Source organism: Choloepus didactylus, chromosome 9 (genome assembly GCF_015220235.1).
Source record: "Choloepus didactylus isolate mChoDid1 chromosome 9, mChoDid1.pri, whole genome shotgun sequence".
Taxonomy (NCBI): Eukaryota; Metazoa; Chordata; class Mammalia; order Pilosa; family Megalonychidae; genus Choloepus; species Choloepus didactylus.
Window position 1 is genome coordinate 84,426,721 of NC_051315.1, and position 6,178 is coordinate 84,432,898.

The 6,178-nt window shown below is 34.6% G+C and overlaps 1 pseudogene; it reads right to left on the bottom strand.

Moving 5' to 3' along the window:
* Positions 1–677: 677 nt before the first annotated feature.
* Positions 678–5,407, bottom strand: LOC119543786 (annotated as a pseudogene).
* Positions 5,408–6,178: the final 771 nt, after the last annotated feature.

Below are 6,178 nucleotides of genomic sequence, written 5' to 3' on the forward strand. Positions count from 1 at the left end.
GCTAATACCTATGCATCCAAGAAACCTTTTAAATTTATTTTCCTCAGAAAGGTCTTCCTTAACCACATCTTCCTTCACAACAAGACTAGATTATGTATTTCCATGAGAAGAGGACTTTTTTTTCGGGGTGGGGGGAGGTTTCCAAGGTTTGTTTATTTGAACAGTTTTTGGCCATCATGATGTTTGATCCTGAGATGCAAGCAGGGAAGAGAAATTTTTGAGTCTGGGACATGGAGGCTTTGGTGGGCTGCTGGCAGGTTCAGAGCCAGCAGAAAAGTGAGCTCTAAAGTTGCATGATGCAGTGTCACTCACAATGGTAGGTCCCAAAGCCTGTATCCCACAGCCATGCACAGAAAAGTATGGCCCAACCTGGATGAGGGGCCATAGGCAGTGCCTTCCTACCTCACCTGGCTTAGATCTTCCTAGTCCCCTGGAGGGCCCAGCACCCCATGGACAAGATGGTGACCCTTGTGTATGCCTACCTACATCCACATCTTTCATGCACACAGGGCTCCAGGACAACTTGCCCTGTCAGAGTCCAAGCAGTTTTTCTGTGAGTGGGCAGTGCACATGAGCCCCAGGTCCAAGCAGAAATACCCCCTGCAGCCTTGTCCATCATGGACACAGTAGAGGACCCTGGGTAAGTTAGGAGGGTGCCCATGGCCAGTGTGACATCCTCACCGGTTGGCCTTCACTGTCTTGATGTCGCTCACTAGGTTCTGGGCCAGGCAAATGCCAAAGACCTGGAGAAGCCTGATGCCCATGAAGACCCAGGCCATGATGATCACATTGTCCTACAGCCATATCTCAAACTGGCCCACACAGCATTTGGCGTGGATGAAGACCTGCTGCTCCAGTTCCAGTTTGAGCCAGATGTTATAGCCACACTGGTGGTTGAGGACGTATTAAACAGGGTCCCAGACATTTGAACCCAGCTCATGTTCAAGTCAATACAGCTGAAGTAGATATTGAGTTTCCAGTCATTGGTCCCTTGGGCTCTGCTGCAAGATCAATATTCCTCAGTGAAGTCAATGAGGTTCTGGAGGTCAGTGTCATCCCAGTAGACCTTGATATTTTTGTTGATGAAGAGGTTGAGCTGGACTCAAATCCAGTCCTTGAAAATGGAGGCCAAGTTCCCTGTTGCCAACTCCATTGAGAAGATGAAGCCAAGGAACATGGAGAAAAATTTGAGCAAGATATTCTCCTGGAGGGTCCTGATGCAGTCAGCAAGACGTGACCCCTCCAACTACCACAACAGCCACTCTCAGATCAGTCAACACCCTACTCAACTCAGGCCCATACACCAATGGACAGAAACAGGGCTTCCAGCACCCAGAAGACAATGTTGGAGCTAAATCATAAGTACTTCCCACAGCAGCCAACCTTGGGTTCACGGAAGTGCTGGTGCTTGTCGAGCTGAGGCCAGGTCCAGCTCTCCACTGGCCACTCTAAGCTACAGCTGCCAGAGACCTGGCCCAGTGGCTCAGAAGACTTTTTTGGTGTACTTGTAACTGAAAATCCAATACCTTACAAGGTTCTTGGCATGCTACAGATACTCAATAAAGATTTGTCAGATCAGTGAAAACCATAGCTCTAAGAACAGAGTTTCTTCTGATAATCTTAGATAAACGTGAAAATCTTCAAATATGTTCTAATAAAAATGAGAGCAATACAAATGAAAACATCAATTCTGGCACAGTAATATTAATAATATATTTTTAATCTACTATTACAATAGTTCATTTAGAGAATTCAAATGATTCTTAATCATTATATAAGTAATATCAATATAAATTATATACATTTTATATTTATTTAAATTATTTTAAAAAATTATCAGAATCAGAAAAGGAGGATTTTTTATAAGCCCCTACCTTTATTAATTTATACATCAACACTGTTTCATCTATGCTATGCTATTAACCATATTAACATGTTTCAAAGCAGGTACTTGGAGATACAGAAGAAAATAATTAATAATAAAACCACTGACATACTTTTAATTCTGACAGAGTGCATGCATATAGTGTGCAGAAAACTGTTAAATATTCATTTCATAAAACTTAACCAATTATTGGAGTAATTTTTAATGTTGTCCTTGCTTTATAATTCTCTAAGATGCTTTCAAATTATTCTTTTAGTTTGGGATCAATATTTGTTTGGGAGCTAAACTTTATTTCTTTTTCTTCAAATACAAAGTTTATATGGGTTAAAATATTCATTTACCTTTATATTGAAGTGTGTTAACTTACTGATTTTATAATACTGAGAGCTGAACCCAGAAAATGAACTAAATCTTAGAGTATTTTATCATACTAAAAATTTTACCTAACTCACCTTAGGAAAACAAAACTCCTCCAGATACCCAATAAAAGAACAAATTTAAGAAAGCTTCCCTTCTTTTAGGGGAAAATAAGTGAAAGAAATGCCATTATCTTTGACTTATGGATTCATATAAAATGCAGATGAAAGTCTAAAAATTAAATTTCAAGAATTTTTAAAATGTGTAAGACAATTGTTAATATTGAAAAGAATATTTACTTAACATAATATCATCTTTTTATAGCATCTCTATAATATATACAGATCAACAGCTTGAACAAGATTTCGTGACTTCTAATCATGAATACCCAACATTCTGTCCACTATAAGTTACTTACTCAATTTTTTTTGGGGGGGGGTGGTCTTCTTATACGACCAAGAAGTATGCTATTCTCAGAAAGCAGTGATATGCATTGAGAGTTTGTTTTACACACAACAGTAACATAGATATGGTGAATATAGGAGAACAATAAAGAAACACTAAATGTAATTCATTCCTTTAGTATCTGGGAAAGAAAAGGAATAATAAAATTGTGCATAGAAGAAAATGCTACACATATGGAATAATCTTATACCAACATGGGGAAGACTTTCTTTCCATTCTAATGACTGCCTAAAGTATTATATACCTCTTTAAATAATGAGATTCTATCTACATTAAAGTACCACAAAATATTCTATGCATTTGCAGAAGGTCTACCCCAAATTAAGAGGGATAGAAGACTAGCCCAACATTATCCATATAGATGCAAATTATTTTGCTCATATATCCAAAATTGTTTTGCTCATTTTCCAAATTTCTTTTAGCTATTAATTTTGCTGAAGAAGTCAGGAACATACATTCTAAGCAATGAGCTTCAAAAGAAAGAATAAAAAAAATTTTCCATATTAAAGTAAACCATCAGAGCAAGCTAATGTAAAACATCCAAAATTGCCTTTATGGCATATTCCTTTCTTTTCATGAACAGAATAGTCACAATAGGCCTGAAACTAAAACCCAACAATAACAACCTTCAATACAAATGGTATCAAACTCAAGAGATCCATGGATTCTTCTTCCTTTTTTTTTCATCTCCTGCTCTAGACAGGGCCATAAAAATAACCCCTACTCTTTCTACAAAGTTTAGCATAAATATAATAAGGCACAGTAGATTACTCCATTCTTACTGGAAATGAAATCCATGCTTCCTCTACAACATGCTAAAGTGTGCTGCTTTATGATAAGCATGTTCCTTAAAAAAGAAAATAAATCATTTTAATGGGAGTTCTTCTCATGTTTATTTCAGATGGCAAAATGCTGAGAAAACCCTCATGTGCAATAATGCAATGTGGTTATACAGTTGAAATTTAGGAAAACTTCCCTTTGCTGGACAGCAAATTAGTATAATGTGCATTACCGTAGGTTTCTCTCTAGTGAATTCTGATATCAGGAGATTTATGTAGTCAGTGTGATGTATTAATGAACTAAACTCTCACATTAAAAGATCAGAGTTCAAATTATTTGTGTGCCATAGAGAATATGTATAAAATAAGTAGACAGTTATTTTGTACTATTAAATTACCTATTGATCCTCAGTCAGCTTCAGGAAAGGTCTAGTTTTTTAGATTAAGGAGTTAGCCACATTAAAATTATAAGTGAACATTATCAATTTGAAATTTTCAGCCACATTAAAGTATTGGGAACTTATACTGATATCAGGAAAAATGAAAATTGAAAATAAAAAGGCTTTTAAAAGTGACTCTTTTGGCCATAAAATAGTTCTGAAAAATAATATTTAGATAAGTTCCATATTAATGCCTGGATATGAAACACATAGTCTTTCTTTAAAAGTTGGAGACAAATGCTTAGGAAGTATTTGATAACTTTCTTAACAAAAGTGATTCAAAAACATTTTCTAACATTTGCTGGCCATAATATATAGATAAGTTTTTTTCATTAATATATAAAATTGTATCTGCAGGAAGATTCTTGAAATTAGTAGAATTACTTCAGTTTGATGTCATTAACACTCTTTTCAAGATAAGTTCAGTCTGCATTTTAATAGAAAAGAATACTTCCATGCAAATTGGATGAAATGACAAAGAGAAATTGTAGACCATTTTCTTTAAATAATCACACCAGGAGGGACAGAGGAACAAAAAGGCAAATAAAACAAAACGGAAAATGGCAAGTCTTAAGTCCAATGTTGTCAATAATAAAATTACATCTGATGGATGAAAAATCCAATCAAAAGGCAAAGATTATTAGAATTAAAAAAAAAAAACTAACTATATGCTGTCTAGAACACACTTTAAATTCAAAGATACAAATTGGTTGAAAGTGAAGGATGGGAAAAGACACAACATGCAAACAGAAACAATAGGAGAGCTGGAGTGTTTATTCTAACATCAGACAAAATAGACTTTAGTACAAAAATTGTTACTGGTGATAGAGGGATATTTTTTAATGATATAAGAGTTAATCCAGCTATGAGATATATTAATTATTAGCATATATACATATAAAAACAGACCCCCAAGACACATGACTCAAAACTGACAGAATTGAAGGGAGAACAGATAATTTAAAAATAATAGGTGGAGACTTCAATATATGACTTCCAACAAAAGAAAAAGTAGGCAAAAGATCAACAAGATACAGAAGAGTTGAAGAACATTATAGACTAACTTGACTTAATGGAGATCTGTAGACCACTCCACATAAGAATAGCAGAAGATGCATTCTTCTCAAGTGCACATAAAACATACCCCAGGAGAACCCATGTGCCAGGACACGAAAACAACTACAATAAATGTGAGAGATTTGAAATAATAAAAGTATATGCCTTAGCCACAATGGAATTAAATTAAAATTAAATAACAGAAACAAAATTGGGAAATTCACAAATATGGGTAAATTAAACAATGTACTCTTACATAACTAATGGGTCAAAGAAGAAATCACAAGGGAAATTAGAAATGATTTGAGATGAATGAAAAAGAAAGCATAATACATCAAAACTTCTGGTTGGCATTAAAGCAGATCCCAAAGGGAAATTTATACCTGTAAATGCTCATATTTTGCAGAATGTTGAACAGAGGTCATACTTCCCAAACTATTCCATGAGGCCAGCAGCACTCTGTTACTAACACTGGACAGACATGGCAAGAATATGGCAGATCAATATCTCTAATGAATGAACACGAAGCATTTTTAACAAAATCTTAAGCAATTGAAGACAACTATTTATAAAAAGGATAATACTCCTTGACCAAGTGCAGTTTATCCCATAAATATGATTGTTTCATAATTTGAACGTGTCAGTTTATTCTCAATATTAATAGACTAAAGAAGAACAACAAATGATTATCTCACAAGATACAGAAATAGGGAACAACACTTTCATGATATCAACATTCAAAAACTTAGAAATAGAAGGGAACTTCCTAAATCTGATAAAGGACATTTACAGAAAATCTATAGCTAACACTATATATCATGGTGAAAGATTGAATGTTTTCCCCCTGAGAATGGGGACAAGACAAGAATATCCACTGTAGTCAGGATAATTAGGCAACAAAATGAAATAAAAGACATTCAGAGTGGACATGAAGAAGGAAAACCATCTCTGTTGTTAGTTGATATGAATTTTTACACATAGAAATATTAATAAAGAAACCACTGGAAACAATAAACAAGTTCAGCAATTTTTCTTGACAAGGAATGCACATAAGTCCATTGTATTTGGATATACTAGTAATGAATAATAAAAAATGAAACTAATAATACAATAACTTTTGTAATATCACCAAAAAGAATAAAACAATTAGGAATTAATTTAACAAGTTCAAGCTTTGTACAATGAAAAATGCAATA